The 7,543-nt window shown below is 37.8% G+C and overlaps 1 pseudogene; it reads right to left on the bottom strand.

Annotated features, from left to right (window-relative positions):
- Nucleotides 1-387: 387 nt before the first annotated feature.
- Nucleotides 388-6,789, bottom strand: LOC123847979 (RNA-binding protein EWS-like; annotated as a pseudogene).
- Between the last annotated feature and the right edge of the window lie 754 nt (nt 6,790-7,543).

The raw sequence follows: 7,543 nt of genomic DNA, 5'->3' as shown, positions 1-7,543 counted from the left end.
CAAGAGAAAAGAAGATAATTATATACAAAGGAAAGTACTTAAACCTATGAGCTTATTTTTCAGCAGAAACTTTGCAGGCCAGAAGAGAGTGACATGATGTATTCAAAGTGCTGAAAGGGAATACTTTATCCAATAAGGTTACTATTCAGAATAGGAGAGATAGTTTCCCAGACAAACAAAAGTTAAAAGAATTCATGACCTGTGCTACAAGAAATATTAAGGGGCACTCTGTGAGTGGAAAAAAAAGCCATAATAACTAAGATCTGTAAAAATCAATCAAGAGAAGCACAAAATAAAAGGATGTGAAAGATGATACCAAATATCTGCAATGTGAAGAGAGGAGAAAAGAATGAGTTCAAAATTAAGCGACCATGAGTTTAATAGAGACTAGTACATGCAGAAGATGTTATCTATAAACCTAATGGGAACCACAAATCAAAAAACAGTAAGGGATATGCAAAAAAAAGTAAGAAACACAAGTATATCACTAAAGAAAACCAGCAAACAGTGAAAGAGAGAGAAGAAAGATCAGAAAAAAAGCTATTTAAAAAAATTAAAGTCTATTAAAAAATCAAGTTAACCTTTCTCCATGTAAACCTACATGATTTGCCTAGATTGTCTAAGGGCAGTAAGGTACAGTACTGATCCTAAAGGAGCTTACACTAAAATGGAATAGAAACATGATCCACGTAATATAAGGCAGATTATGAAAAATTCTAGGTGCCCCTATATTTGAGAGATAATATGAGGATAGTGTGAAATACACAGAATTTGAAAATGACTATACCTCAAGGAAACAGAATGAGGCTAGCATCTTGGACAAAAGGAAAATAAAACTAATTAACTGATGCCTGTCAAAACAAAACAAGGTAAAGAAAATAACACTAACAAGGGCAAAAATTAAGTTGTAAACTTTTTTTTTTTTTTTGCAAAAGGACTATAGCATATCTCTAGAAAGGCTATTGGTGCCTTTTGTCTTAGTCATCTTAATTGCCAAAGTAATACTCATTATTTTTAAAATCATTTATTATATTTTCTTTTTATTACACTATAGTTAACATAGAGTGTTATATTATTTTCAGGTGTACAATATAGTGATTCAACAATTTCATACCTCACCGGGTGCTCATTAGGACAGGCGCACTCCTTAATTCCTTAATTTCCATTGCCTGTTTCAACCGTTCCCCTGTCCCCTCACTCCTAGTGACCATCAGTTTGTTCTCTATAGTTCAGTGTCTGTTTTTTTTTTTTTTGTCTCTCTCTCATTTTCCTTTGCTCATTTGTTTTGATTCTTAAATTCCACATATGAGGGAATCATATAGTATTTGTCTTTGTCTGACTGACTTATTTCGCTTAGCATTATACTCCCTAGCTACATCCATGCCATTGTAAATGGGAACATTTCATTCTTCTTTATGGCTGAGTAAAATTTCATTATATATATGAAATACATATATGCATACATATACAACTTTTTAATTTAAAGTTTACTTGGGTTAACATACAGTGCAATATTGGTTTCTGGAGTAGAATTCAGTGATTCAACACTTACATACAATACCCAGTGCTTAACACAAGAAGTGCCCAATACACTTCACCCATCTAGATGTGATACACACACACCTGTACACACTCACGTGTGCGTGTGCACACGTGCACACACACACACACACAGGAATATTACTCAGCCATCAAAAAGAATGTAACCTTGCTATTTGCAATGATGTGGATGGAGCTAGAGTGTATGATGCTAAGTGAAATAAGTCAGAGAAAGATAAGTATCATATGATCTCACTCATGTAGAATTTAAGAAAGAAAACAGATAAACATATGGAAATGGAGGGAAGGGAGAAAGGAAAATAAAACTATATACCACTTCTTTATTTATTCATTGATCAATGGAAACTTGGGCTGCTTCCCACAATTTGGCTATGGTAAATAATTCTGTAATAAACATAGGGGTGCATGAATCCCTTGGACTTAGTGTTTTTGTATTCTTTGGGTAATACCTACTACTGCAATTGCTGGATCATAGGGTAGTACTATTTTTAACTTTTTGAGGAAACTCCATACTGATTTCCAGAGTGGATGTTCCAGTTTGCATTCCCACCAACAGTGTAAGAAGGTTCCCCTTTCTCCACATCCTTGCCAATACCTGTTGTTTCTGGTGTTGTTGATTTTAGCCATTCTGACAGATGTGAAGTGTGAGGTGGTATCTCATTGTAGTTTTGATTTATATTTCCCTGATGATGAGTGGTGTTGAGCATTTCTTCATGTTTCTGTTAGCCATCTGTATGTCTTCTTTGGAAAAATGTCTATTCATGTATTCTGGCCATTTTTAAATTGGATTATTCAGTTTTTTGGGAATTGAGTTTTATAAGTTCTTTATATATTTTGGACACTAACCCTTTGTCAGATGTCATTTGCAAATATCTTCTCCTATTCCGTAGGTTCCCTTTTAGTTTTGTTGATTGTTTCCTTCTCTGTCAAATGTTTTTTCTGCATCTGTTGAAAGGATTGTATCGTTTTTATCTTTTCTTTTATTGTTGTGATGTATCACATTGATTGATTTGCAAATATTGACCCACACTTGCAACCCAAGAATAAATCCCACTTGATCGTGGTGAATGATTTTTATAATATATTTTTGGATTTAGTTTGATAGGTAAGGATTGTTGCATGTTAATCATGGATATTAGCTTGTAGTTCTCTTTTTTTACTGGTGTCTTTATCCAGTTTTGTTATCAGGATAATGGTGGCCTGATAGAATGGATTTGGAAGTTTTCCTTCCTTTCTATTTTTGGAATAGTTTGAGAAGAATAGGTATTAACTCTTCTTTAAATATTTGGTAGAATTTGTCTGTGAAGCCATACATTCCTGGACTTGTTTTTTTGGGGATGTTTTTGGTTACTGATTCAATTTCTTTGCTGGTTATTGGTTTGTTCAAATTTTCTATTTCTTCCAGTTTCAGTTTTGGTAGTTTATATGCTTCTAGGAATTGATCCATTTCTTCTAGGTTGTCCAATTTGTTGGCATATAGGTTTTCAAAAAATTCTCTTAAATTGTTTGTATTTCTGTATTTTTGGCTGTTTTTTTCTCCTCTTTTGTTGGTGATTTTGTTTGAGTCATTTTGTTGTTGTTGTTTCTCTTATGTGTCTGGCTAGAGGTTTATCAATTTTGTTGATCTTTTCAAAGAACCAGCTCCTGGTTTCATTGATACATTCTATTGTTTTTTTAGTTTTAATTCATTTATTTCTGCTCTAATGTTCATTATTTCCTTTCTTCTGCTGTTTTTAGGTTTTGTTTGTTGTTCTTTTTCTAGCTCCTTTAGGTGTAAGGTTAGATTGTTTATTTGAGATTTTTCTTACTTCCCATGGTAGGCCTGTATTGCTATAAACTTCCCTCTTAGAACCACTTTTTCTGTATCCCACAGGTTTTGGACCATTGCGTTTTCATTTCCATTTGTTTCCATGTCCTTTTTAATTTATTGTTTTATTTTGTGGTTGATCCATTCAGTGTTTAGTAGCATGTTCTTTAACCTCCATGTATTTGTGGTCTTTCCAGATTTTTTCCTGTGGTTGACTTCTAGTTTCATACCATTGTGAGCAGAAAAGATGCATGGTATGACTTCAATCCTCTTGAGTTAACTGAGACTTGTTTTATGGGCTAATATGTGATCTATTCTGTAGAATGCTCCATGTGCACTTGAAAAGAATGTGTATCTTGCTCTTTTAGAATACGATGTTCTTAATATATCTATTAAATCCATCAGTTGCATTGTGTCATTCAAAGCCATTGTTTCTGTATTTATTTTCTGTTTTGATGATTAGTTCATCAATGTAAGTGGGATATTAACATCCCTTACTATCATTGTATTAGTATTGATTAGTTCCTTTATGTTTGTTATTAGCTGTTTTTATGTATTTAGGTTCTGCTATGCTGGGTGCAAAAATATTTACAATTCTTATATTTCTTGTTGGATTGTCCTCTTTATAATTATATAGTATTTTTCTTTGTCTTCTTTTACAGTCTTTGTTTTAAATTTTATTTTGTCTGATATAAGTATTGCTACTTGGCTTTCTTTTGACATCTATTTGCATGATAGATATTTCTCCATCCCCTCACTTTCAATTTGCAGGTGTCTTTAGGTCTAAAATGAATCTCTTACAGGCATCATAGAGATGTGTCCTGTTTTTTTCACCCATTCTATCATCGTATATCCTTTGATTGGGGCTTTTTGTTCATTTGCACTTAAAATAATTATTGCTAGATATGTATTTATTGTCATTTTATTATTTGTATTGTGGTTGTTTTTGAAGAATTTCTCTGATCCTTTCTTGTCTTTGTTTCTTGATTTTCTGTTGTTTTTTTTTTTCTTTAGTGATATATTTGGATTTCTTTCTCTTTATTTTTTGCATATTTATTAGTGGTTTTGATTTCTGGGTACCATTAGATTTGTATACAGCATCTTCTGCACATAGCAATCTACATTAAGCTCATGTTATTTAAGTTTGAACACATTCTTTACTCCTCTCCTCCTCATGTTTTAGGTATATGGTGTCATATTTTTTATGAGCATTTGGAATTTTATGTAAAAAAATATCACAACCATTAACATTGTTACAGTTTGTGGCCCTCTTCGTTCTCCACACTGATACTAGCATGCTCATAAGGGGTTGCCATTGTTTAGTCTTAGTTAAACTACCATGTTTAAAGGAAGGATAAAAACTTGGCACATTACCTTTTAACTTGTTTTAATGTTTCATCACAGATGATGAAAGATACTAAAGTACAGACAAGGAATAATCATAATGTTGTGGTCAAAATTATAAATATGGAATTATAAATCTAAAACATTCTCTATTTAAAAAATAAATCTGACAGTCAATGCAGTTCTTCAGGGTCTCTGCATCCAGTAGGGCTGGTCTCTGCCTTTCTGGCATTTTTCTAGGTGCTCCATGCCGGCCTCTTCTTCCTCTTATCTGTTCCATCAAAGTTCCAAGGCCACCTCGTATTCCTGCACCAAAGCCATCTCAGTCCATACCCCGGCCACTATGGAAGCCACCTTGGTCTCCACAATGGCCACCTCTGAACATTCCATGGGGATACAATGGTCCATGAGGCCATCTCTTCCTCCCATCATGCCACCAGGCCTGCCTCTGCCTGGTCACCACACAAGTGGTGGAAAGGGTGATGGAAGAAAGCCTTCAGGCTTTGGGAACTTATACTTCTTTCATCCTGTTCTCCAGGTGAAGTTCTGGTTTCCACACTCCAGATTGGGACACTGCCAGTCCCAGCTCAGTGCTAGATGTTTCCTCCCCCAGATGGGTTCCCTTGGGAACCCTGGAGCCCTCTTAGGGGGAAGCCACCTCTGTCTCCTCTACAGCCTCCCATGTGACCCATGGGGCCCCCTGGACCTCCATAGCATGGCAACAGCATCCCTTTGCCCTCAGGTGAAGCATACCAAACTGCATACTGTTCATTGGAGGTTTCCTGTGAGCAAGAGAAACCATAAGTTCACTCCCTTGAAAATATTTCCCATCAAACCATTCCATGGCAGCCTTGGCAGTTGGTGGGTCTTTGTAAGACACTGTAGCATTGCCTTTGGGTTTTCCTTGTCCAAGTAGATATGAATTATGGGTTTTCTGGTTCCCTTGAAGAAGTATGCCAGATCATCTAAAGTCACATTATCATTTAAGCCTTGCACATAAATTGCACTGTTGTGAGAGTCTTCATCTGGATCTATAGGTGGGCCTATAGATCAAGATCTGGTCCTTCCTCCATGGGTCCACTAGGCTTATTGAAACCACCTTGCTTTCCAGAACTGCTCATTCAACCATGTCCTGCTACCTCCCCACCTCTGCTCAGCCTCCATAATCAAATCTCCCTCTTTTCCTCCCCTGGTTATCAGGACCACTCATGCTCTAGTTCTCTCCTGGTCGGGAAAATTCTCCAGACTCCTGCCCATAAACACCCATGCTACTGGGGTGGTACTGTTGGAATGAACTCTGCTGGTGCTCTGTTGGCTATATTGATTTGGAGCCTGGCTGTAGGATCCAGTTTGACAGGAGGTTAATAGTGGGTGACTGTTGCCCATAGCTGTTTTGTTGACCATAGCTACTCTGCTGTCTGGAGCTGCTTGGCTGCCCATAGGTGTTCTGCTGAGAGTAACTACTCTGATCATAACTAGTCCACTGTCTAGAGGAAGAGAAGGTAGGAGGATAAGATGGTGGTGCTGTGACTGGCTGCATGGGGTAAGTCCCAAGTACCTGGACATAACTGTAGTTACTCTGTCCATATCCTAGGCTGGGCTGTTTATAACCCCTTGTGATAGATTAAGGTTGATTAGTTTCAACAGATTTGTTACCATCCTATGGTCTTACAGGTGTGGTGGCTGCTGGCTGCTGCCCATAAGCTTGGCAAGCAGGCTGAGTGCCATATGCAGACTGAGCTGCATAGGAGGCCTGGGTGGTAGCAAACATAACGTGGTGGTATCATAAGCACCAGTGCCATACCCCTAGACAGGCTGACTATACACCTGGGGGGCAGTTGGAGAAGTATAACCAGTGGGAGCCTGTCCATAAGAAGTTGCATAGGTGGTCTGGCAGAGGTTGCAGTGCTCTGACCTGGGTATAGCAAACATCATTGGGCTGTCCACAGGTGCCATTAACTTTGCTGCCCATATGGCTGGGCGGTCTGTGCATATCCTTGAGTGGACTGGACAGTGTAAGCACTGTAGCCCTGTTGGGTTGCAACTTGGCTGTAGGAACTGTAGTCCATAGATGACATTTTCTCTCCTTATTTTATCTCCCATCCAAGTACTAACCAGGCCCGACCCTGCTTAGCTTCCGAGATCAGACGAGATCGGGCGTGTTCAGGGTGGTATGGCCGTAGACTCTCCTTATTTTATCAACGTCCTTCTCCCTCTTGCTTTTCCATGGTGTCATATTTTATGTCTTTTTTTACCTTATTTTTTTATTATGTTAAATTAGCCAACATATAGTACAAGATTAGTTTTTGGTGTAGTGTTCAATGATTCATTAGTTGTGGGTAACACCCAGGGCTCATCACAACACATGCCCTCCTTAATATCCATCGTCTGGTTACACAATCCCCCCACCTCCTCCCTTCTGTAACCCTCAGTTTGGTTCCTGGAGTCCAGAGTCTCTCATGGTTTGTCTCCCTCTTTGATTTCTCCCCATTCAGTTTTCTCTCCCTTCCCCTGTGGTCCTCTACCCTATTCCTTATGTTCCACATATGAGTGAAACAAAATGATAATTGTCTTTCTCTGCCTGACTTATTTCACTTAGCATAATACACTCTAGTTCCATCCATGTTGATGCAAATGGTAGGTATTCATCCTTTCTGATGGCTGAGTAATATTCTATTGTATTAATGAACCACATCTTCTTTATCCGTTCACCTGTTAAAGGACATCACGGCTCCTTCCACAGTTTGGTTACTGTGGACATTGATGCTATGAACACTGGAGTGCAGGTGCCCCTTCTTTTCACTATATCTGTATCTTTGGGGTAAATACCAG

Source organism: Mirounga angustirostris, unplaced genomic scaffold, assembly GCF_029215605.1.
Source record: "Mirounga angustirostris isolate CCGP_5_RB_7025 unplaced genomic scaffold, mMirAng1.0.hap1 SCAF_11, whole genome shotgun sequence".
Classification (NCBI taxonomy): domain Eukaryota; kingdom Metazoa; phylum Chordata; class Mammalia; order Carnivora; family Phocidae; genus Mirounga; species Mirounga angustirostris.
Note: the sequence above shows the minus strand (reverse complement) of the source record. Positions and strands in the feature narration are given on the sequence as shown.